The sequence below is a fragment of the Trichosurus vulpecula genome, chromosome 3, assembly GCF_011100635.1.
Source record: "Trichosurus vulpecula isolate mTriVul1 chromosome 3, mTriVul1.pri, whole genome shotgun sequence".
Classification (NCBI taxonomy): domain Eukaryota; kingdom Metazoa; phylum Chordata; class Mammalia; order Diprotodontia; family Phalangeridae; genus Trichosurus; species Trichosurus vulpecula.
In genome coordinates this window covers 47,633,563-47,661,495 of record NC_050575.1, presented here as the reverse complement: position 1 = coordinate 47,661,495, position 27,933 = coordinate 47,633,563, and positions in this window count along the sequence as shown.

Below are 27,933 nucleotides of genomic sequence, written 5' to 3'. Positions count from 1 at the left end.
TGCTTCTTAACAGAGCTGCTTCAGGACCTGTGGTCAAGAGGTATCTACACTTCACTTAGGCCAAAGCTCATACCCTGGAGGTTCTGTCTTTTCTGAGGTCCTCTCAAGTTATCTTAGGAAGACAACTGTTTTACCCCTTTATTTTTGCTGTTCTATGTTCTTTTTGTGGCAATTTTTGTCTGTGGAAGAAATCTGGAGAGTCTGAAAATTTCTGACCTACTCCACCATCTTCCCAGAATGCCCCACCTCCCTAATTTAAGAGACCTCCCACTATCCCAGGAAATTATGATGATGACCATTAGCAATACAAAGGTTTTGAGTCTTATTCAACTAGTTCTGAATTTCTGGGCCAATCAAGTCTTGAGAAAAGTCTCAGTTTAAAGGAAAAGCTAGCTTAATCTGCACATGAGTAGCAATTACCAAATCCTGTTAATTCTATCTTTGCATATTGTTTGCATTTATTTTCTCACCTTCCTAAGCCTCAGTTAAGTATTCTGTAGTGGGGACAATAGCCTCACTGTTGTGAGGATCAAATGCAATAATTTATGTAAAACTTTTAAAACCTTAAAACTCTAGAACTTTTTCTCAATTCTCAACTTTTAGTATCTTAGGGACTCTCAAAAGACCCTGGAACACATTTTGAGAACTATCAATCTATAGGAATGTCAGTGGTCATTTTTATTATAGACTTTTTATGTGTTCATATGATCATGACATGCCTATATTTAAAATTTTTCACCAGCTACCACATAAGTTTCATACTCCTGTGTTGGCATACACGGCCCTAAATCTTCACACTTTTCTAGCCTTATTTGATATTTTTTTTCCCTTTCAGCTGCACTGGATTACTGTTTTTCAAACATAGTTTGTGCCTCCTGGCCTTCACATCTTTGTTCACTGTATTCACGATGTTTAGAATGTCCTCATAGTCCCTATTTGGCTATTGAATTTCTCTCATTCATTTCACCTGGCCAATCATTTGCTACATCTTGTTCTGTCTCCACAACATGTCTCCCATCAATCCCTTTCTTCCTACTCACATGGCCACCATCTGAGGTGCCTCAAATCTATCCCCATTCCAATCCTGACACAAAGCTGCCAAAATGATTTTCTTAAAGTGAAGTTTTATTTATTATGTTACTCCCTTTCTTAAAGAACTTAATGGCCCTAGTATCTCTAGTATCAAATATAACACCCTCCTTTAAAGCTTTTTACAACCTTGTCATACTCTTTGACCTAGCAATACCTCTGCTAGGAATATATCCCAAAATAATCAAAGAAAGAGGAAAAGGATCTATAAACATAAAAACTATTAAAGTTCTTTTATGTTGGAACAAGGGAATTGATGGGGTGATGGAACCTGGAATCCTAAAAGGGAAAGACCATGTCTTTGAAAGCAGCCAACTCCCTGAACTTTCCAACACAACTCAGTGCCTGACATTTCATCTGAGGCATCTTGCATATCCAAGCTCACCTAGATACTCAATAATCCTTTTAAAAGTCCTTTCCCTGTGGCTCTCCAACTACTTAGCTTCATTCATTGTGTATACTTGGTCCACCCCAGGCTACTTACCACTCCTTAATCCCATCTGTATCTTCTCTCTGACTCTTTTTCCTTTTTCTGTATACAAGCATCATTCTCACCCCCACAGAGCTGCAGATTTACTAGGAATCTTGCCTGCCATAGTAGTGTTACAATAAACCTCGATACTTTAACTAAAAGAAGGCTTGAGTAGTTGAATTTTTTCTAGGCAGACCACCCCTGTACCCTCACATTTCAGGGTTCCCAGCACCTCAAACTGAAACATATTTTGATGGTCTGTACACGAAATTGCCTGACCCCCTCAAGCCCTTCTCCAGCCAATACTGGAAGGTATGTAAGCCTCCCCTCTATTCCTTTCTTGCTCTTCAGTTGGGGTCACTCTCCAAGCACCTAGGAAGGCTTGGAGGTACTTTTTGAGCCTGACACTTTCATATTCCATTTGGGTCAGACAGTTACAAGGTTGCCTTGGACCCAGGCACACCTTCCAGTCAGTAAGCATATGCTCAGTTCTCTTGGATGCAAGGGAATTGGGGAAAACTGCAGGTGCTTTTTAGTTTGCTTAGACTTTAAGGCAAAAATGGGCCAATCTTTTTCAATTTGTAAAAAAAATCACCCGTGGGTTGTCTTTTAAAGAATTGGGAAAAAGTTCAGTTATTCTTGAGACCTCAAAAAGTAAATAGCTTGTGTTCTTTTGCAACACAACTTGGCCTCAGTGTTACCTGGAGGACCAAGAAACATGGCCCACTTTTGGATCCTTGTGTGTGGGTCAGTGACCACTACTCACATTAAAAATATACAGATACCGTTATTGAAAAAAGGCAAAAACGAGTTTATTATTTTGTCATGAGAAAGGACACATCCCAGCATGGCCCAAGATGATGCCAGCATGTGTGTGTATGTGTGGCATACAGCTCAAAGCAAGTTATGTCGACCCTAATGCAGAGTTTCCCCACCACCTACTGGCTCCTCTTCCCATTGACTGGATTTGGAACTCATATTCTAAAAGCAGAATTTTCTCCCCAGCAACAGAGAACAAAGAACAAAAGGGCAAGTTGAGACCAGGGACCGGTATTCAGCAAAAGGGAGCTAGATAAACAGGACCTTGCAGGTGTCTGTCTACTGATGTAATTTCTTATCTCTACTTTCTCAGCAGAGCAGTTTCTAAAAATGTAGAAGGGGTGTAGGTGGGGGTGGAGAGTAGGAAAAGTAAGATCTTGTCCCACACTGAGGGGGCTTCACTATTTCAACATTCCACTCAACCCCTCCTCTTCTCTTCAACCTTCTGAAACACCCTCACAACATTATTGATAAACTTCCTTTACTCCCCTATTCTCTTTCTCATCTGAATTCTTCCCTTTAACCATCACCCCTCTAAATAAATATGAGATGGATTGATCCACACATTGACAAATCAAAGGGGCAGTCCCCTTTATAAATACCAATCCAGAGACCCAAAAGAAAACAACAATGCAATTGTCCCTTTAAGATTTAAAAAGTCTTTTCCTATACAGCTGTCTGGCAGGGGACATCATTAATGAAGTCCTCTGGTCCTTGGTATTTGTTCCAGCCATCTCCAGCACAGCATCTCAGCATCTTCTTCTTGTCTTCTTGTAGGAACCCGCTTTCTGTCCAGTCTCCTACAAAAGTAACCTTAGCCCAATTTTAAAGTATCATTTCTAATCCTCATAACTCTGATTGTTTTTACAAACTCAAAATTGGAACCATGGCCAATTGTCATGTTTAAGGAATTCACATCAGAACCCAGTGTCTTACACTTTACATTAATCCATTATTAATTTCCTCAGCAGGAGGATGAGATTTCACTTAAAGAATTAATGACAGGCTCCAGTAAATACATAAATACCTTAAATAACCAATTTTTAAGACAGTACATATAAAATCTTAAAATTTTAGTTGTGCCATGTTTCTTTTGATGGCACTAACAGAATAAGCCACAAGCCATTCTTTTTTTAGAATTATTTGTAACAAAACTTTAGACAAGCATAATATTAATCAAATAACAAAATAACATTCTCGCAAGCCCTTGATCTAATTGTCTCCATACCATTACCAAGAATTAAAGGACCCTAACTCATACAGGAACACACACAGGAACACTAGCCCCAATCCTATAGTAACCTAAGACATTCCATAATCAATTATTTGTTAAAAATTAGTTACTGTACTTACAAACCCTTCTGATTATAGAAATTTGCCAGCAAGAGGTTAGAGACTTGTCAGTTATTGGTCCCATTAGGTTTTTGAATAGCAAATTCCGATAATCAGTTTCAGATATGACTATAGTCTCGCATTGCTTGAAGAACATCTACAAAGTGAGTCCTAACTAGCTCGCGTGCATTTCCACCTTTGTTCAGAAAGCCTTACTAAGTTGGTGCAAAATTCCTTAATGTAACACAAATTCCAGAGTATTATCAAGAAATTAAATTCCTAGTTATCACAGAATCCCTAAATATCACAAAGTTCTTTAGTCAAAAGGTGTTGTAATAAAATCTCACATTGGTAACAATAATAGACTGATTATAGGAAAAATACTACTGCTCTTAGAATCCTTTTTAAACAAAGGTAACATTTTAAGGTAAGTCTTAAGTAGTTTACATAAATTTCTGCACATTTTCTAGTTCTAGATGAAAATATTATTAGATTTCCCAGTAAGATAACACAAAGAGCTCATATCTTATACTGACATTGATCATAGAAACTTACTATAGAGGGAAAAAGAGCAGGGATACACCAAATATAACCGGATAAAACATCCTTAGCTTTGTTTAAATTCAGATAGAGTCACAGTTCTCCAATCATGCACTATCTGTTTCTCCTCATAGCCAGACTCAGGAATAGTCAGATAGGAAACATTCCTTTCCAAAGGAACACACAATGGGGAAACTGAGTCAGGAGGATCCCATCCTAGATTGAGGCTAAGATTGTTCCCTCAGCTTTTTCTCCCAAATGCAGACCTCATACAACACAAGATCACATTCCTTCTGAATAACTTATCTTGTAGCATTTCTCTCAGATACTGATTTAATGCAGACAACTATACCCAAATTCAAACTCAAAACAAATTACTTATGGTCCCAAGCGCCTTTCACCTGAAACAGCAAGTCTTGCTAGTCAGAGCTTAGAGCCAGATACAGTTGCTTTTACTTTCATGGAGTTGCAATGAGCAATAAAGATTTACTAGGACTCACATATATAAGTGATTCCATTAAACATCTTTCTCTTAAGTTTAAACTTGTCTTGGTGTAAAAGCCAATTGTTAAAATCCTTTCTATCTATTGTACATAAACTTGTAACCTCTCAGCAATCTAAGTTCATTGTTTAGGACCTACATAAATCAAACAAGTTCTTTTCCTGGGGCTGATGACCTTGCCCATACAGATAGTTTCCAGGTGCCTTGGCAATTTCACAAAATAAAGAGCATTAACATGGACCCCAGGAAAGGGGTTAATATTGGTGCCCTTTGCCTGCTGACTCCCATGCATACAGGAAGACAGTTCTTAACGGGCAGAACAAATCCATAAAGCTTTACACAATCTCCTTCTTTCCACATACAGTAATCAATTAACCATTTTTGGTTTTAGCATTAAAACAATAATCAACAAAATAACCAAACTGTTCTTAACAGTAATAAAAAACAATAAATTTCAATGACATCAAATACATTTTTAGATCATTAAAAAATAAAAATAATTTATAAAAGGATGGGCTGTCTTACCCTAGGTATAGACACTGACTGGCAGGCTTCTCTACATTTGGCCCCTTCTTCTACTTCCTACTTTCTTCTACCAGAATGGCACCAGATGCCACTGCCTGTACACATTCTGCCCAGCCCCATGCAACACTGAGTCTAATACTTTGGTGAAGAACGCCACTGGCTTACATATCCCCCCCCCCATTCCTTTTTTGAAGAGAACCTTTGGCCTGTTATAGGCCCCTGAGTTCCACTCCCCATGGCCTGTGGCTGTTGCCTTGACACCTGTTATTTTCCTTGCCACAGCCTGCAAGATTTTCTCAGGGTCAAGCTGACCTCTGCTCAAATATTTGCAGACCTTGTGTTTTTCTCTAGTTATCTCAGAAAAACAGGATCTTGGCTGATGTGCAAAGACTGAGGGGCCCCAGTGCATTCCAATGTTATGTTTTTTTTCTTTAGTATGTTAGACTCTGTCCCCACTGAATAAATGGCTCTGTTGTTTGACCTGCTCATAGAATCCCCATCCCCTTATTTTTCAATCCCAATCAGCCCACAGTTGCTTCCCCATTTGACTGTGCTGGCTGCAGCACTTTTTTCATCCTTTTGCCAGGTGGGGAAAAATCTCTCTCTCTCTCTCTCTCTCTCAACTGATCTGGGATGAGAGGGGTTAATAGAAAAACCTTGGGTCTGTTTGCTATCCTTTGCTGTTTCTCTGAGTACATCTATTCAAGGTCAATCCAAAGACACAACAAACCTAGGAGTGAAACTTAAATAAAATTAAAAAAAAATTCACAGTAGGTTTGGACATAATTGTCATCAGTATCAAATTGCTGCAACAAATTGGCTAGAAATTTAGTAGGAAAATTGTGCAAAGGATTTTACAAAACATTTCTTCATAAAAATATTTCCCTTTCTCAGAAACAGCTTACAATTTATCCTGATATTATTATTAATTCCAAAGTACCAAACAATTCTTAAATTTGATCACCAAAACTTTTCCACATAATTGAAGAGAAAAAGAAAACTAAACAATACTTTTGTAAATACTTGATTTAAGCAGTAGCCCCAATAGCTTAGTTAACAATCTCACAAATTTCCTAAATGATAGCAGAAAATTTTTAACTGAAAATCCCTTTAAATAAAGACAAAATTTGGTAATTTATTATTTCTTAAATTATAGTACTTCAGAATATTATAATACATGGTCAAATAGAATGTAGGCTCTTTGACTTTGTTGACTTCTTCTGGCTGTATGTTTTGGTCTTCTTTGTCACCAAAGAAAGATTCCAAAGTCTGAGACCGAATCTGAGTGCGTTTTCACTGCCTGGCCATGTTCCCAGCCAACTTACTTGATTCTTGAGTTTTTCAGCAGGGTATGACTGCTTGTAGAGTAAAGAGTACTTTGTTCCAAGCTTGAGGGTATGTGCTGTTGTTTTCAGAGCTATTACAGCCAGCTCTGCCACACCAGCACTCCTCCTTCCCCAAGAACCCCCAACCTGGATGGGACTCAGATCTTCAGCAGGCTCTGCACTCCTGCTCTGATCCACCACTTAATTCCTCCCAGCAGGTGGGGCTGGGGTCAGACGCAACTGCAGCTGTAGTTCTGTAGCTGCACCACCCCGCTGCCTCCGGGGCAGTGGCCGAGCTGTCAACTCTTTTCACTCTGTCCCCGCAGCTTTTCCCACTAACCTTCTCTGTTGTCTTTGGTGTTCGTGGGTTGAGAAGTCTGATAACTGCCACAGCTCACTGATTCAGGGCACTAGAGCCTGTTCCACCCGGCTCCTGGTCTGGTTGGTCCTGCTGCCACCCATGCTGGGCTCTGCTCCCCTCCGCTCCCTGTGGGATAGACCTCATCCAGCGAACATCCAGGCTGTCCTGGGCTGGATTCCTGCTTCCCTCTGCTATTTCGTGGGTTCTGCAGTTTTGTTCTTTTCTGTACTTAATGTTTCAGCTCTTGCTTCTAACACACTCCATCCTCACGTCTCGCTACCTTTTTGAATCCTTGGCTTCCATCAAGGCTCTGCTCAGGTGCTATAATTACACTGATGGGGATGGGCATCTGAAACCCCAACAGGAAAAAAAGACCATGTCTTTGGGATCTGGATCCCCAAAAGAAAAAGCCCCATGGTCAAAGAGAATGACTTAAAGATTTCCTAACTCAATCACCATTTTTTACAGTACAATTCCTAACCTAACAGCATTTAGATTATAAGAGAAATTTCTTTTCTGACAACACAGATGATACAGTTGTTTGCTAAATTATATAATAAAGGAAAATTTTAGAAATACAACAGTACTATAAACAATTATCTATTTAAACTTTAAAACCAAAATCAATTAATTACCATTCTGGTAGCTTTACCTTAGTCAGATGTGTTCCCAAATTGCCTTACACAGAGAATCATTCATTTCATTACAATTGACAAACTCCATATTGTAGAAAATCCACATAAAGTTAATGAATATGAAGCAATTATATTCAACTTAAAACAGTTTACATTCAAATAGCATTTGTTTTATGCCAAGCATTGTGCCAAGCACCTTTACAGTCATGTGATCTTTGTAATATCCCTGGAAATGAATTCCACCATCATCCCCTTACTGAACAGTAAACTAAAGTAAATAGAACTTTCTTGGGGTTATATAGTTAATAAATTTCTCAATGCCAAATAACAATATGTATTTTCAAAATTATACAAATACACATTTCTAAGTTCAATACCCTTGGCCATTTATTAAGGAATATTATCCACAAATTCATGTATTTCTTCAATATTTCAGTTCCCCATTCACATTCACATTTTTCTTGGGAAAGTTTTACAAACAGTTTGGAATCATCTATTATAATCAGGTCAGTTTAAATGTGCTGGGCCAGTATTCTAACTACTTCTTTTGACCCAGGTAAAAAGGAAGCCTAAGTAATTTGATTTGTTGTTGACAAGATATGATCAGTTTCCCCTCCAGGCAGAGAAATTTAATAATTAATTGAATAGCAATAACAATAACTCACAATAACCAATATCTTTACCATAGCCAATATCCATATTAAATTTAATAGAACCCACCCACAGATCTATTCAGAAAGGTGGGTGGACATAATTACTTTTATCTCTCCAGAACTTTATCTATTGGTTTTTAAATTAGGCTATCAGCCTTTCACTCTAACCTGCTTGCTTAAGATCTTTGTTTACTAATCTTACTTTAGTGCCAAATGGTAAAATAAATTCTAACCTATCTTAAGCATTAAATTAGGAGTGACACACCACACTTTTCATATTTTAAATATGACCAGAATGGATTCAACTTATTTCCAGTTGGGTCCTATTACATAAAAATTTTTCTCTTTTAGGTAAGGCAGGGAATGGTTAAGGGCTTATTTAGCCTGCTTCCCTTTGATTTGAGGGGAAAAGATTCACCCTCCTTTCCTCCTTACCTTTCTTTCTTCTACACTCAACAACTTGGCCAAAGTTGGAATGCAGGAGGGAGGAAGCGAATATTTTCCAACAACTCTTTAAGAGTTTCCAAACCTTTTTACTTTCAAAACCTCTACTAAAATGGATTATACCTTCCTTATACTTATCCCTTCTGGTGGACCTTGATTAAAGTCCCTTTAAAACTGCCCATACCTTATTTTCCTCTTCAATTTGCCTTTTTCTATCATATAATCTAAACAATAAAATGCTTTTGTCTCTCTTTCTCTCCCCCTCCCACCCTCTCCTCTGAAGAGACTGGAGTCAGGGAGAGAAAGACAGAGATAGTGGACCTTACAGGGTATCAGATTACACACTCACTCCACACAGAGACACAGAACAGATATAGACAGAAAATGAGAGAGAGCTCAGAGAGGATTCTTAGAAATCCACTGCACAAATTAGACATCACCGGCATTTTTCTTTTCTCTTGTCTTTCCCTTTTGTACTTTGGTAATTAGCTAGTCTAGCCTCTAGTGGGTGATTGCCACCAATCCCCAGGCTGAGACTCACAAGATCTCACTCTTCCTTCCCAAAAGGGAGGCTCACCTCATCTTGCCCTAACCCCGGGCTGAAGCCCATAAGATCTCCCTTTCCTTTTGCCAAAAGGAAGCTCACTTGATCACCCAGGTCACCCAGGAATTGCTCACTGGTCTTGCCCTCTAGAGGACTCATGGATCTCGCTCACCTCAGATCATGCGCATGACTTACATGACCAGATCAATTGGCCTGTTCCTCCAGGTGGACTTCCCTAATGTTATCAGGAGCTCCATTCCAGTTTTGGTTTTTGCCTCCCGAAAGAGTCTCTCTTCGGGTCCTTATCTAATCAGGAGGGAGGTTTTCACAAACCAAAGTCCCATGAGCCACTGGCAATTACCAGTGGGCACCAGTCCTGGGATTCAGTATGCTAAGACCCCTCCCAAAAAGGGGCTTCCTGGCCAATACACCAAAACTGTATGGGTCAGAGACCACTACTCATATTAAAATATACAGAGACCATTCTTGAGAAAAGGCAAAAACAAGTGTATTACTTTCTCATGAGGAAGGACACACCCCAGCATGGCCCAAAATGATGCCAGCATGTGTGTGTGTGGCATACAGCTCAAAGCAAATTATATAGACCCTAACACAGAGTTTCCCAACTCCCTACTGGCTCCTCTTCCCATTGACTGGATTTGGAGCTCACATTCTAAACAGGGAATTTTCTCTCCAGCAACAGAGAACAAAGAACAAAAAGGCAGGCATGTGTAATATCAATTAAGTTGGGTGTCTTTGATTGAGTCTTACTAGGTGCTAAATCCCAGGCCCAAACCCCTATCTACTAGGTGGTAAGCCTATGTGGGCATGAAGCCGTCAGGGTCCTAAGGGGAGCTGCTAAGACTGAAGCCAATAGTAGGAGCCTAAGTTCTGGTCACTCAGATGATGTTTGATGATGGCTAAAGAGTGTATGAAAAGAGAGAGCAGAGCTATTTGCAGAGGGTTCTCAGTCTTGAAGGTGTGTTGATGTGGAGACTCTGGGCAGCTGTAGTTAAGAGCCCTCCAGCTTGTAAACCCAGACATTTGGACTTTGTTAGAGCCTGGTAAATATGCACTGAGATTTGAATCAGACAAGGTCTGCCTGTTGATGTTTGTAATTTGTTTGTATTTGCTCTGAAGTTCAGGGTGCTGGCTTTTTCCCCTGAACTAAGTGAATAATATTTGCATGTTTGATTAAATTGAGATTGTTAACCCCTTAACGTTGCTTTCCTCAGTAATGCAGATCAAAAGAACCTGTGTTGGCAGCCTTCTGTGTGCTGGTTGTTGTTGGTTTTACACAGCCACAGTAGCTGCTAGCAAGATTGTTGCAACAGCATGAGACCGGGGACTGGTATTCAGCAAAAAGGGAGTAAAAGCTAGATAAACAGGACCTTGCAGGTGTCTGTCTACTGATGTAATTTCTTATCTCTACTTTCTTAGCAGAGCAGTTTCTAAAAATGTAGAAGGGGTGCAGGGTGGGGGTGGAGAGTAGGAAAACTAAGGTCTTGTCCCACACTGAGGGGACTTTACTATTTCAGCATTCCACTCACTTGGAACACAATACTCCAGATTCACTAGGAACTCTGCCCACTCCAGTTGGTGTTACAATACTGTAGATGTATTAGCAATCTTGTCCACCATACAATTACCCTCACTACTGTAACTGAAAGAAGGCTTGAGTGGCTGAATTATTTCCAGGAAGACCCCTCTCCATATCCTTACATTTAATGATGGAGTGATAGGACCTAGACCCTGAATGTTCCCATACATTTCAGTAGCCCAGTCCCAGAATTTCCTCATATAACCCAGTTCCTAGTATCTTGCCCAAAGCATATGAGACACTCCAGTCCACCTTCATTACTTAATTCACTTGATACTCCTTAATCCCACCTAGATCTTTACACTGTGGCACCTGGCCCACCCCAAGCTATTTGCCACTCCTTAGTCCCATTAAGATCTTTTCACTGAATCTTTTTCTGTTTTTCGTGTATAAGTATATATCTTCCCAATCAGACTGCAAATTTACTAGGAATCTTGCCAGCCATACTGGTGTTGCAATAAACCTTGCTTGACTGAAAGAGGACTTGAGTGGTTAAATTCTTTCCAGACAGACTCCCCCATACCTTTACATTTTAGGGTTCCCAGCTCCCCAAACTGCAACAGAATGAATGAATGAATAAGTTAGAAAATGATAGAATAGTGTTATGCTATAGGAAATGATGAAGGGATGGTTTCAGAGAAACCTAGGAATACACTGATGCAGAGGGAAATGAGCAGAACCAGGAGAATTATTTATACAATAATATTATATTTCATGATACAGTAGTATCATGAAAACTGACAACTTTGAAAGATTTGAGAATTTTCAATACAATGATGAACAATGATTCCCGAGTACTCAAGATAAAACTTCCTATCCTTCTTTTGACAGACAAGAGAGGGACTCAAAAATGCAGATTGGGACACATACTTTTGGATATGGCCAATGCAGGGATTTGTTTTGCTTGACTATATATATAGCACCAGCCTTGTAGTCAGGAGGACCTGAGTTCAAATCTGGCCTCAGACATTTGACACATGTACTAGCTTTGTGACCTTGGGCAAGTCACTTAACCCTGATTGCCCTGCCCCCAAAAAATTGGTAAGGAGAGTTAGCAACAAGAGTCACAGAAAACTGAGTATACAACTTTCACTTGGCATGATTTTAAGAGGAAGCCATGATTGTGTAATGTAATGTTTATGGTTTTTTCTAGAAGCAATGAAAATTTCTGTATAAAAATGTTCAGGATAATAATGTATAAGAAGTTACACAGAGGGAGGGGAAAGCAGATTTATCTGAAAAACTATATACATAAGGAAAAGAGATCAGGAGACCAAGAAGCAAATGGGATGCTTTTGTTATTTTCTTTAAAGTGATATATACATTTTAATGATTGTTTTATATCAGTTCACTTATTGTATTATCCATGTCTGAATTTTTGTTTTGATGGATGGTTAAGTTTTGAAGTTTTGAAATTATATATTAATTTGGATTAGCAACTGGATAGAAAACTAATGGCAACTTATTAACCCAACATTTAGCACAGGGACTGGCACATAGTAGGCACTTAGAAAATATTTATTGATTGATTGGATCAGATTGAAGTTATCTCCCATTGGATCTTTTATTTACTATACCACTACTCTGTAGTATATATAAAGTAGTATTTAGCAAGTGAATGCATGCATAAATAAAATTATTATTTTTTATTATTATAATATTAATATTGTACTTTGACTTTGGAGTACATTATTGGCAAAAACAAATTTTCTTAATTTATCATATTTAAGGCATTTCTAGCCTCAAGTAATGTCCAAAATAGTATAGTCCATCCATGCCTTTAGACATTTCTCTACCCAAAGATATTTGCAACACTTATAAAAATTTTCAAGTAGAAAAAGATCATAGTATGTTAAAATACAGTGTTAGATTAACAGTTCAGAACAACACTTAATTTCAACTAGAATTATTCAGTTCCTTCCTTGATCATTCCCCTTACAGGATCTCATTTGGTGACCATATCTTCCTCCTTTTGGAATAATTCACTTCCATTTGGTGAGTCACAGACCAATCACTTATCTTTTTATCTCTGGTACCTAACATAGTAAATGAATGAATGATTGGCAGGCTATATTTCTTTTCATTATCTTAGGAAAATAATTGTTTCTATCGCTGACATGGGACATACACTCAGATATTTTTCGTGGGTGGGGAACTTTGGTCACTGTCCAGCCCTTTGGTGGATGAGGGAGCTTGAAAAGTTATTTGGAGGAGGAACAGAAAAGCATCTAACAGGTGGCTGAATCTAAAATGGGAATGAAAGCCATGAGGTCAGATTAGTCACATCACACTTTTCATTAAGGTGTGGGTAGTACATGTGTGTCTTGTTTGTCACCATAGCTAGAAATGGATGCTGCTATATGGTTGTACTGCCCCAGAGAGTCTGTTCTGGGCAGTGGACATGGTTGGGTAGTGGTGCATCCATTTGAAACACCTCAGAGATATGTGAAAGAAGTCTATGTAGCTTTTGTAGTATCAGGCCCAGAAAATGGCTAGTCATGTGAAAACAGCTCATTTTCACACCTACTCTGAATTGGTCCCTTTTTAAGTCTGAGGGCTACTCATAAAGCAAATAATTAACAACCCATTATAGAATTGTGCTGTGGTCCAAATCAAGGCCATAGAGATGTAGTTTGGAGAATTTACAGTTTTGAAAATCCTAAAAACCTTACTGTGTTTGGTACTTAGACACCACTCTCATTCTCCATGATTTCATAAGATTATTAATAATTGTGAGGAAGGAGATAGCACATTTGGCTGGTGGTGGTAAGCATTACATTATCTGGTCTTCATAATGGTTGCATGAGATAGGCAGAGCAGGTATGATTATTCTCATTTTATAGATGAGGAAATTGAAACTTAACTTGAAGGAATTGACTCAAGGTCACACAGTTAATATGGAAAATTACAAATTCAAATTTGTCTCAGTCTTAGTCTTAGTTCTTTACATGGTTCCACAGACTCCTTTGGACAAAGGTGCTTTATTTCAGTTGTGAGTTTCAGTTCATAAATTCAATTGAATTACATCTAGCAAACATTAATTAAGCAACCACTATGTGACAGTTATGAGATAGTGGCTAGAAAGTTTGCCTTGAAACCAGAAAGTCCTGAGATCAAATCATTCTTCTGATATGGGGCTGTGTGACCCTGGGTAAATCACTTAACCTTTCAGTGCTCTAGGCCAGTGTTGTCAATTCAAATAGAAAGGGAAGCCACTAACTCTGTGGGCCCTATATTGACTAGTTTTATAATGAAATGTTATCCATGTTTTATTATATTTTATTTATTTTGTTAAATATTTATAAATTTCATTTTAATCCAGGTCCAGCTGCTGCTTGTAAGTCTCAAGTTTCTGACGCCTCTGCTCTGTGCAACTCTCTAAGACTATGGAAAGCATTAAAACAGAAAAGATGATGACCTAGATTGGTAAAAGAAGTCTACTTCTCCAGCAGTTTGATGTAGCAGTGAAATCTAATGTTCAATCTCTATCTCTATCTTAAGTTTAAAATGCATTTTAGAGGTACAAATATGAAGCAACAGTCCCTGTCCTCAAGGAGTCTGAGTAGAAGAGTAGAAAAGAAGAGTAGAAGAGAAGAAAAAAATAAAGATAAACTTGATATAGGAAGAATGTGATAAAAATCACAAGAGAGATCCATACAAAAGACTACAAAACACAAGGAAGGAAAGATCATTTTTAGTTGGGAGAATGAGAGAAGGCTTCATGGGAATAGAGTGGCATTTGAGTCGAGCCTGACAAGAAGAGAAATGTGAATTGATGAGGAGGAAGGATGAAAAATTTGCAAATGCATGGAGGAAGGAAAGGGCAGGGTAAGACCAGATAATAGTAGTTTAGCTGGACTGAAATCATGTATGTATAAAAGGGAATAAGGTGATGTGAGTGGAAAAGTAAGTTTTATCCAGACTATGAAGGACTTGTACTGTGCCTACTCTCAGATCTGGTTCCATGCACATACTTCAGTTCAACCAGATCCCAAAACCCTCAGAATTATTTACTTATAACTTACCTTTTGGCTTATGTCAATTGTCTCCCCCAAAAGGAAGAATAAAAAGGTATTTGGTGTATAATACAAATCAAGTATGGGACTGGTAATTTATTCCTATACACAGTCAGGGGACAGAGAGAGACAAACTATTGCATTGTTCTCCCTTCAAATATCTATTGGCCTGGAATCCCCTTGCCATGTCTAAAAGGAGAAAAATACCATTCCACTATCTCTGTCCCTGTCACTGGTCATTTCACCTGGGCCAAGCCCCTCAGTATGTTGCTAATCTTTTTAAACTCATTCCTTAATTATTAAGAAATTCCTGCCTGGGGAGAACATCATACTCTTCCTATCCCAGTGATTCTGAACTCCCAGCTGTCATTATTTAAACCCCATGCTATGTCTCCCACAGCCCATATCACATCCCCCTCAGTCTTCCTCCACCTCCCTGTGACCTATCTCTTCCACTGTGCTTTCTAGAATGACTAATCCATAGATAAGAAACTTGCTTTTGCCTTAAATCTTTCCTTTTCCTTTTCCTTTCATTTTCTGGTTCTAGCTGAGATCTGGCTCTCTCTCTGGACTTCCTGCCAGCCCTGATTGCACTTTCACTTGTTTCCCCTGACTTAGTGACTGAGATAGAGGAGTTGGATTACTCCATTGTCACTTCCAGCCTCTCCCTTTACCACTACTAGTAAGTAACCTTTATTAATCCAGATTTACAACTCAATCAAAATTTGGGTAGTGGTTATCTGCAAACCTTCAGGTCACTTTCCTTTCTCCAAGGAGAATATATCTATATCGGGCTCACAACTTTTCTTTTTCCATCAACTCATGACCCCACACTAACAGATTTCAACATACATATTGATTTATAGCCTCAAGGGCCCTAAACTCTCAGTTCCTCAACTTACTCATTTCCCTTGACCTGCTTCTTCATCTCACCTAAGCTTCACAGAGACTTTTCTATCAACCACAAACACATAACTTCTAAGTTCATGAACTCTAAAATTCCTCTGTCTTGTAGCTATTAAAATATTCTAAGTGGTTATTTTTCAATTTATTTGTAAGCCTGGAAAATTATCAGTAAATTGAGGTCTGTGGTCTTTCTCAGTGACCAAAAGATGTCAAAGGAACTTCCAAGGCTGCTGTCCTCCTGAAAGCACATTATTGGTACTTCCCCTGATAAGCAAAAGGCAGCCCTGATGGTAGACACTTAATGAGGAAGTGGGTAAGGGTTCTCAACTCCTCCTGATTACTTCATCACTTGGGGGCAGAGTTCAGGTGAGAATATGTCATGGTCATGAGATTCAAGCTGCTTCTAATACTTTGGGCAAGGGAAGCCTCCCTGATCAGGATCTGTCTGACTATACTTATCCTTTGTAGGTCAGGTCTCCATAAACTTTAATGGAGAGAGCAAGAACAAATGAATCACCTTTGGTAGTGTGAATGATTTAAGGCTGGCTTCTGCTTCACAAAGTAAACAGAGAGGCCCAACTCAGGCCTTGGGAGGAATGTGATCACATTCCTTTGCTAGAATGACAAACCAAATTACTCATCTACTTGCTGTTTTGGATATGGAAAGGACTATAATTTCAGGCTGGATAGCTTAGATCTTATACAGCTGATTTTTATTATAGTAGCTTAGTGTTATATTATATTAGTGTCACATTAGGGTTATATTAAGTAACTCAGATGTGTTCCAGCCTTAGCCCATGAGATAAAGATCTAATACTGTGTTTGTATCTTCTACTGACCACATGCCACGGTTATAGAAATTTGCCATAAAAGGAAAAGATGTACATTGTTATAGCAGGGGAAAATGATCCCTTAGTTTGATGTCAATTCCAGACAAGAGTCACAAAAGTTAACTCATAGGTAGATTGTAAATGCATAGGTATTATAGAATGTCATAGCCAGGCTTGGAATCAGCCAGGTGGGAAAATTTTCCATTCAAGAGAAAATGTCATACTGGCGAAGTCAAGTTGGGATAATCCTACCTCTGTCCATGTCAAATTCCACATTGCTAGCTTTCCTTGGAGACACAACTCTGCCTACAATTCATATGTCATGCCCATAGGGCATTATGGATCACAGCATTTCTCAACTATTGTACCTGGAATCCAAACAGATTACAGTCCCATGAGATTTTACCTCAAATAAAGAGTTTTACTAATCACACCTAGGGCTAAGTCTTCACAAATTACTTTCATGTTGTTGCAGTAACCAAAGTTTACCAGGCTTTTAAAAATTTACTCAGTACCCCTTTCTTCCTTTTCTTAATCTGTTTCTAAAGTCTAAACTTATCCTAGTATAAATATCTACCATAAATTATATTCTGGAATTCTTCATAGATACTGAATATATGATAGTTTACTCAAACACCTAGAAAAACAACAATGGCTGGTTTCTGTAAATCTCCAACCTAACAGATAATCATCTTTTAAAGTATATTAACCCCTATAACAAAACAAAATTTCTAAGACTGGGGTCTGGTAAGACTCAATTGGCTAAAAATGTAACAGTACAGAACACTTGAGACACAGCTTCATAAGTCACTTTATTGTGAATATAGTCCTAGACTATATTTTGATTTTAGAATTTTAATTACTCCTCCCTTTCATCAAAGAGTGTATGCAATGGGGGTGGGGAATTCAATTTTCTAGGTGGATCAATGCAGAAATTCTTTCACAGATCTGTTTAACCTTATTGCAATAACCCCTAATAACTTAACCAATAATTTCATAATTTTTATTAGTGATCACCAAATAACTGTAGATGAAACTTCCTCTTAACTACAGACAAACCTAGAAGTTTCCAATTTCTTAAATTACAATAGTTCAGAATATTACAATACATGAGCAATAGGGCTGATAAAATAAGAGTTTCACTCATTTAAGTTCATAATCTAACAACATCCAGATTAAAAGAGGAGCTACTTTCCTAACAGGATATATGATAACCATGTCCACATAACAAGTCTCAAATATCTTATCAGATAAAACAATGGAGACATTTATCAAAACCACTATTGTATTTTAAGTAGGTTTTTTACAATTATACATAAAGACAAATTTAACACTTTTTTGAGGCAATCATGTGCCTGTACTTCCTTGGTTTCAGTAGTAAGGATTATATTCGTCTCATAAAACAAAATCTTGTAGGGGGCTTTTTTTGAGAGTAATTTCTGTAGTACTGAGACTAATTGTTTATTAAAAGTTAATACTATTTTCCTGTGAATCTATCATGAATGGAGGTTTTTCCCTTTGATAATACCATCATAACTAGTTGTATTTCTTTTTTTTAATGGAATTATTTACTATTTATGTTTGGTCTTCAGGTATTTTGAGTATTTTACATTTTTCAAAGTTTTCCTCCACTTCTTTTGTGTTCTCAGTTTGTTAGCATTTAATTCTGCACAGTAGGTTGTGAGGCAGGTAGATGGTTCAACAGATAGAGCACTGGGCTTGGAGTCAGGAAGACCTGATTTCAAATCTGGCCTCAGACACCCATGAACCCTGTGACCCTGGGTAAGTCACTTAATTTCTGTTTGCCTAATCCACTGGAGAAGGAAATGGCAAACCACTCCAGTATCTTTGCCAAGAAAATCTCATATGGGATCAGGAAGAGTCAGCAATGACTTAACAAGAACAAGAACAACAACAAGAACAACAACAGCAACAAGTAGGTTGTGGCATTAAAAGAAACTGTAGGGCAATTCCCTGATTAAAATGCAAACTCAGAAAAAGAAAGTTAAAGGCATTTTATTCAGGCAATAAGTGTGCGTGGGACATCCTCATTTCAAACCATAATCATAGCAAAGTAGGATAAATGAGCATGCACACAGCCACCTTATGCTGCTACGCTAAGTTAAGAAACAAGGTTTTTAAAATGGAGTTACCCAGGATGACTCAGTACAAGTAGCTGACATTGCCCAATGGTAATTCTTTTAACATCTTATTTAAATACTATTTTGTTAATTTGATATTTTGCCCTTTCCTTTGTAATCAAGTTGGCTTTGATTATTAGTCTTTCAAAGCACCAAATTTTATTTTTGTTAGTAATTATGATAGTGTCTTTGGTTTCCAACTTAGCTATTTCTCTTCTAATTTTTAATATTACCTCTTTTGTGCTTATTTTGTTTTTCTATTTGTTTCTTTTCTTATTTAAAAACTGGACATTTATTTCACTAATCTTCTTTCCCCCCTTATTTTGTTAATATACATTTTTAAGGATGTAGTGATTGCAATTTAACAAAAGGATTAACTGAAGCAATTCTCTGAGCAAGATAACATGTATCACCAGGGCCATGATGACTGTCAATGAATGGGTCAGTAGCTTGCTTTCATTCATGCCAAAGACCCTGATGAGATGGATAGCTCTTCTTTTATAGGTTTTAGAAAGTATGGAATAAAGAACAGAATAGAGTAGATGATTTTATGGAATTGGGGACAACATAATTGGCAACAACTCTGAGTCTCAAGATACAACATAATTGGTGAGAAGCTTGGTAATGAGGGCTAGCAATGACACCCCCCTCCACTTTTCTCATGAGACTAAAAAGTGTTCATTGGTTGAGTCCAGGTCCATCCTAGGCTTTTAGACACCTAACCAGACATCCCTGAAGGATGGCTTGGTGGAGTAAAGATATCAAGTCTGACTCCATTACATTGGTTCCCCAAGTTTAGTTAAATTCCTTGAGGCAGAAGAGCTGGATTTTTAAATTTAACCCACCACAGGCTGAGTTCAGAGACTAAGAGTCATGATTTAAACAGGAAAAAAGCAATTACAGGACAAAATCAATCATGTGTAAGTAGGATCAATAAGAAAATGATACTGGAGCAATCTTAATTTTCTCAAGAGTACAATTTTTCTCCTAAAGACTGCTTTAACTGCATCTATGAAATCTGAACATTTTATTTAATGATTATCGTTTCCTTTGAAAATTAATTAATTGGGGGTGGAGCCAAGATGGTGGCTGGAAAGCAGGGACTTGCATGAGCTCCCCACCAAGTCCCTCCAAAAACCTATAAAACTGGCTCTGAACAAATTCTAGAACTGCAGGACCCACAAAATAGCAGAGGGAAGCAGGGCTTCAGCCAGGATAGCCTGGATGGTCTCTGGGTAAGGTCTATCGCACATGGAGCTGGGAGCAGAGCAGAGCCCAGCGTGGGCGGTGGCAGGACCAACCAGACTGGGAGCCAGGAGGAGCGGGCCCTAGCACCCTGAATCAGTGAGCTGTGGCAGTTACCAGACTTCTCAACCCATGAACACCAAAGAGAACAGAGAAGGTTAGTGGGAAAAGCTGTGGGGACAGAGTGATAGGAGTTCTTGGTTCGGCCACTGCCCCAGGGGCAGCAGAGATGGGGCAGCTATAGAACTACAACTGCAGCTGCTTCCCATCCCAGGGCCACCTGCTGGGAGGAATTAAGTGGTGGATCAGAGCAGGAGTGCAGAGCCTACTGAAGATCTGAGTCCCATCCGGGTTGGGGATTCTTGGGGAAGGAGGAGTGCTGGTGTGGCAGAGCTGACTGTAATAGCTCTGAAAACAACAGCATATACCATCAAGCTTGGAACAAAGTACTCTTTGCTCTACAAGTAGTCATTCCCTGCTGAAAAACTCAAGAATCAAGTAAGTTGGCTGGGAACATGGCCAGGCAGTGAAAACACACTCAGATTCAGTCTTAGATTTTGGAATCTTTCTTTGGTGACAAAGAAGACCAAAACATACAGCCAGAAGAAGTCAACAAAGTCAAAGAGCCTAAAACAAAGGCCTCCAAGAAAAACATGAACTGGTCTCAGGCCATGGAAGAGCTCAAAAAGGATTTGGAAAAGCAAGTTAGAGAAGTAGAGGAAAAATTGGGAATAGAAATGAGAAGGATGCGAGAAAACCATGAAAAACAAGTCAATGACTTGCTAAAGGAGACCCCAAAAATACTGAAAAAAACACTGAAGAAAACAACACCCTAAAAATAGACTAATTCAAATGGCAAAAGAGCTCCAAAAGCCAACGAGCAGAGTTAGCCAAATGTAAAAGGAGGTGCAAAAGACCACTGAAGAAAACACTATATTAAAAATTAGATTGGAGCAAGTGGAAGCTAGTGACTTTATGAGAAATCAAGATATTATAAAACAGAACCAAAGGAATGAAAAAGTGGAAGACAATGTGAAATATCTCATTGGAAAAACCACTGACCTGGAAAATAGATCCAGGAGAGATAATTTAAAAATTATTGGACTACCTGAAAGCCATGATCAAAAAAAGAGCCTAGCTATCATCTTTCAAGAAATTATCAAGAAGAACTGCCCTGATATTCTAGAGCCACAGGGAAAAATAGAAATTGAAAGAATCCACAGATCGCCTCCTCAAATAGATCCCAAAAAGAAAACTCCTAGGAATACTGTTGGCAAATTCCAGAGTTCCCAGATCAAGGAGAAAATACTGCAAGCAACCAGAAAGAAACAATTTGAGTATTGTGGAAACACAAGCAGAATAACCCAAGATCTAGCAGCTTCTACATTAAAAGATCAAAGGGCTTGGAATACGATATTCCAGAGGTCAGTGGAGCTAGGATTAAAACCAAGAATCACCTACCCAGCAAAACTGAGTATCATGCTCCAAGGCAAAATATGGAGTTTCAATAAAATAGAGGACTTTCAAGCTTTCTCAGTGAGAAGATCAGAGCTGAATAGAAAATTTGATTTTCAAACACAAGAATCAAGAGAAGCATGAAAAGGTAATCAAGAGAAAGAACAAAAAAAGAAATTGCAAAGGATTTACTAAAGTTGAACTGTTTTGTTTACATTCCTACATGGAAAGATGATGTGTATGAGTCATGAGATCTCAGTATTAGGGTAGCTGAAGGGAATATGCATATATACATATATATGTGTATATATATATATATATATATATATATATATATATATATGTGTGTGTGCGTGTGTGTGTGTGTGTGTGTATGTGTGTGTATGTATGAATATATGTATGTGGGTGTATATGTATATATATGTATATATACATTATATATATATTTATAGACGGAGGGCACAGGGTAAGTTGAATATGAAGCAATGATATCTAAAAAAAATCAAATTAAGGGATGAGAGAGGAATATATTGAGAGAGGGAGAAAGGGAGAGATAGAATGGGCTAAATTATCTCGCATAAAAGTGGCAAGAAAAAGCAGTTCTGTAGGAAGGGAAGGAGGCAGGTGAGGGGGAATGAGTGAATCTTGCTCTCATCAGATTTGACCTGAGGAGGGAATACCGTACACACTCAGTTGGGTATCTTACCCCACAGGAAAGAAGGAGGAAGAAGATAAAAAAGGGGGGATGACAGAAGGGAGGGCAGATAGGAGGAGGAGGTAATTAAAAAACACTTTCAAAAAGGAACAGGATCAAGGGAGAAAATTTAATAAAGGGGAATAGTTTAGGGAGGAGCAAAATATAGTTAGTCTTTCACAACATGAGTATTGTGGAAGGGTTTTACATAATGATAGGCATGTGGCCTATGTTGAATTGCTTGACTTCTTGGGGAGGGTGGGTGGGAAGGGAAGAGGGGAGAGAATTTGGAACTCAAAGTTTTAATAAACAGATTTCAAAAACAAAAAATATGTTTTTGCATGCCACTAGGAAATAAGACACACTGGCAATGGGGCATAGAAATTTATCTTGCCCTACAAGAAAGGAAGGGAAAAGGGGATGGGAAGGGTGTGGAGTGACAGAAGGGAGGGCTGACAGCGGAATGGGGCAACCAGAATATATGCCATCTTGGAGTGGGTGGGAGGGTAGAAATGGGGAGAAAATTCATCATTCAAACTCTTGTGAAAATCAATGTCAAAGCTAAATATATTAAATAAATTAAATAAATAAATTAAAAAAGAAAATTAATTAATTGTGTCTATGATTTATTCTTTGCCCTATTCATTATTTGGGATTTCATTGTTAAGTTTGACAGAAGGAAAACTAATAACATAACCAGTTATATCAATAATAAAAGTTATAAAAGTCATATGACAATATCCATAGATGCAGAAAAAGCATTTAATAAAGCACAACATTCATTTCTCTTTAAAACATTGGAAAGTATAGGCATAAATGGACTTTTTCTTAAATTGATAAGAAGCATTTCTAAAACCATTAGCAGTATTATTTGTGATGGGAATAAGCTGGAAAGAAGCTTTGCCAGTAAGATCAGCTGTGAAACAAGGATGCCCACTGTCACCAATATTATTCAATATTGTATTGGAAATCCTAGCAACAGAAATAAGAGAAGAAAAAGAAATAGAAAGAATCAGAATAGGAAATGAGGTTATTACTCCTTTTTGTAGATGATATGATGATATACTCTGAAAATTACTACCTTTTTGTAGATGATATGATGATATACTTTGAAAATCCTAAACACTCAACTATAAAGTTAATTGAAATAACAATTTCAGCAAAGTAGCAGGATATGAAGTAAACCCACATAAATCATAAGCATTCCTGTATATTACCAACGGGTTCCTGCAGGAAGAGATAACTAGAGATATCCCATTTAAAATAACTCTAGACACTTACAAAATACCTGGAAATACACCTACCAAAATAAACCCAGGATCTAGATGAACAAATCCATAAAAAGTGTACACAAATAAAATCAGATTTAATTTATTTAAATAGAGAAGATATTAATTGTTGATGTGTAGGCAGGACCAATATAATCAAAATCATAATTTTTACCAAAATAATGAACTCATTTGGAAGAACAAAAGTAAAGAATGTCAAAGGAAATAATAGTAAAAAAAATGTAAAAGGAAAGGAAGTTTAGCAGTACTTTACTATAAACTATATTATAAGGCAGTAATTATCAATTCTATCTGGTACTGGCTAAGAAATAGATGGGTAGATCAGTGGAACAGAATAGTCATATCATCTACAGCAGCAAACAAATATAGTTACCCAGTGTTTGACAAGTGTAAGGACTTAAATTCTTGAGATAAGAATTCATTATTTGGTAAAAAAAATGTTGGTAAATTTGGAAAGCCGTCTGCAGAAATTGGGCATAGACCAATAGTTTACATCATTTACCAAGATAAGGTCAAAATGGATACATGACCTAGAAATAAAGGGAGATGTTACAAAAAAATTTGAAGTATATGGAACATATTACCTATCAGACTTATGGATAGGTGAACAATTTATGGACAAACAAAAGATTGAGAGTGCTGTGAGATATAAAACTGATAATTTTGATTGCATTAAATTAAAAAAGGTTTTGCATAAATAAAACAAACAAGATAGCCAAGATCAGAAGGAAGGCAGAAAACTGGGTAAAAAAATTATATACAGTTCCACAGGTAAAAGTCTCATATCTCAAATACATAAAGAAGCTTGTCAAATTTATAAGAATGTGAGTCATTCCCCAATTAATAAATGGTCAAAGAATATAAGCAGGCAACTCTCTGAAATAAATTTGTTGTCCGAAAATGCTTTAAATCATTATTGATTCAAGAAATGCAAATTAAAACATCCTTGGGATATCATATTACACCTATCAGATTTGCTAGAATTGATAGAAGAGGAAAATGACAAATGTTGGAGGGGATGTGGAAAAATTAGGGCTTTGACTCATTGCTGGTGGATCTGTAAATTGATCAAATCATTCTGGAGAGATTTGGAATTATGCTCAAAGACTTATTAAACTACTTATAACCTTTGACTCAAATATACCACTGTTAGGTTTTGTTTCTCAGGAGAATTAGGGAAAATAAAAGACCCTATATGTCCTAACATACTTATAGCAGCTCTCTTTGTGGTGGGAAAGAACTGGAAATTGTGGGATGCCCACTAATTGGGGAATGGCTAAACAAATTGTGGTATATATTCATGACAGAATGTTACTTTGCTATAAGACATGATCAGCTCAATGATTTTAGAAAAGCATGGAGAGACCTGCATGAAATAATGAAGAGTAAAATGAGCAAAACCAAGGGAACATTAACAGCACTTTTGTTTTAAGAACAAAGCCATTTTGACTATTTTAAATGCCCAAATTAACCTCAAAGATCCTATGAAGGAAGATGCTGTTTGAATCCAGAAAAGAATATTCCAGTGGTGTAGGAAATGATGAATTGGTTGATTTAGAAAACTGTGGAAAGACTTGTGCTTATGAAGGAAGATGCTATCCACCTTCAGAAAAACAGATGATAGGAGGGAAATAAGCATAGAATCGTATTGCATATATGTGTATGAGTGTATATGTGTAAATGTCTATGTAGATATCTATGCATGGATATATGAAGATATGGAGATATAGATGTATATGTAGAATATCTTTATTCCCATGATTAATTATAGCTTTCTTTGGAGTGGGAAGTGAGGAGAAAAACAAAGTAAAAAGTACACAGCATAGAACAAAAGAAAAGAAGCTGAGCAGCTTTGAAAACAATGTATAGTATTTATTATATAGGTTTTCTTGAAATGGAAATTTATTGTTTTATATTGAATCCTCTCTTATGGTATGCTGTGTACATGGCAATGTTTTTTTTCCCTTTCTCATTTTGCATTTAAGTGTAAAATTTAAAAAATTATGAAATAAATAAATCCAATTCATTCACAAAAAGAAAATAAATTATGTTTAAGATTTATTCTTTGACTTATTCATCATTTGGAATTTTATTTTTAAGTCTCCATTTATATCTCTTTTGTTTATGTTCTATTAACTGATTCCTATTTTTTTCGTATTATGATCTCTAAAGGATGTGCTTACTTTTTCTGAATTTTTACATATATTTGAAATATCTCTGTGCCTTAATAAGTGGTTAATTCTTATAAAAGTTCCTGGTGGTGCTGGGAAATGCATGTAATTTTTAGCAGTCCCATTTAGAAGATGCCATTTAGAAGATTCTCTTAGCTCTGGTTTTTGCAGCAGTTTGTCCAATTCTTCATTTTCTCTTTTGTTTATCTTTCTTTTAGAGTTTTTCAAAACAGACAGAAGGATATTAAAGTCCACTGCCTCTATTGTATTATTGCCTATGGCTTCTTGTAATTCAGTTAGTTTTTACTTACGAATTTAGATGTTAAGACTTTGGAGCATATAAGTTTAATATTGTTACTGGTTTGTTATCTCTTGAGTCCCTTTCAGCATAATGCATTTTCCTTGTTTATCTTTTTTTTAAAAATATTGTGAATGATAATCTTTGGGTTTTTTCTGTTAACATTATTGATACTCCCATTTTTATTGATATAAATTTTGTTACAGTCTGTATGACTATTAAAAGCAAAAACAAAAGTGAGCTATTGTGTTAGAGAATGTAGACCGCTAGAGTGCTTTAAATCTGGGGTCACCATTCCTTTGGAAACATAACCTATGGTTTGTGCTTCTACCCATAAGGTCTATGTATTCACTGACCTAAGACTGATGGGAAACCTCTGGAGAGTTGCAACTGATTCTAATCAAAAGAGCTTTAAAATAGAAAAGTTTTGAACTGTTGTTCTTAATCCAATTTCTGTGAATTTTCTGTTTAATTTTTTATGAAGATTTTTTCTAAACACCGAGTACTTTAAATTCCAAATGGACACATGAGCTAGATATAAAAGGTCTTTTTTTTTAAAAATTTAATTTATTTATTTAACTTATTTAGTTTTCAGCATTGGTTTTCACAAGAGTTTGAATTACAAATTTTCTCCCCATTTCTACCCACCTCCCACTCCGAGATGGCGTATATTCTGGTTGCCCTGTTCCCCAGTCAGCCCTCCCCTCTATCACCCCCCTCCCCTGCCATCCCCTTTTCCCTTCCCCTCTTGTAGGGCAAGCTAAATTTCTACTCCCCATTGCCTGTGTATCTTATTTTCTAGTTGCATGCAAAAAACTTTTTTTTTGTTTTTGAACATCTGTTTTTAAAAACTTCGAGTTCCAAATTCTCCCTCCTCCTCCCTTCCCACCCACCCTCCCCAAGAAGTCAAGCAATTCAACATAGGCCACATGTGTATCATTATGTATGGTTCCACAGTACTCATGTTGTGAAAGACTAACTATATTTTGCTCCTTCCCAACCCATCCACCTTTATTGAATTTTCTCCCTTGACCCTGTCCCCTTTTGAAAGTGTTTGTTTTGATTACCTCCACCCCCATCTGCTCTCCCATCCATCATCCCCCCCCTTTTTTATCTTCTTCCCTCTTCTTTCCTGTGGGGTAAGATACCCAATTGGCCCAATCTGATGAGAGCAAGATTCACTCATTCCCCCCTCACCTGCCCTCTCCCCTCCTCCCACAGAACTGCTTCCTCTTGCCACCTTTATGCAAGATAATCCACCCCATTCTATCTCTCCTTATCTCCCTCTCTCAATATGTTCCTCTCTCATCCCTTAATTTGATTTTATTTCTTTTAGCTATCTTCCCTTCATCTTCAACTCACCCTGTGTCTTCTCTCTCTCTCTCTCTCTCTCTCTCTCTCTATATATATATATATATATATATACACATAGATGTATACATACATACACATTCACTTATATATATGTATATATATATACATAAACATATATACATATATGCATATTCCCTTCAGCTACCCTAATACTGAGGTATCATGAATCATACACATCATCTTTCTAGTAAGTCCCTTGCAATTTATTTTTCTTGTTCTTTTTCTTGATTACCTTTTCATGCTTCTCTTGATTCTTGTGTTTGAAAATCAAATTTTCTATTCAGTTCTGGTCTTTTCACTGAGAAAGCTTGAAAGTCCTCTATTTTATTAAAAATCCATATTTTGCCTTGGAGCATGATACTCAGTTTTGCTGGGTAGGTGATTCTTGGTTTTAATCCTAGCTCCATTGACTTCCGGAATATTGTATTCCAAGCCCTTCAATCTCTTAATGTAGAAGCTGCTAGATCTTGGGTTATTCTGCTTGTGTTTCCACAATACTCAAATTGTTTCTTTCTGGTTGCTTGCAGTATTTTCTTCTTGATCTGGGAGCTCTGGAATTTGGCGACAATATTCCTAGGAGATTTCTTTTTGGGATCTATTTGAGGAGGCGATCTGTGGATTCTTTCAATTTCTATTTTGCCCTGTGGCTCTAGAATATCAGGGCAGTTCTCCT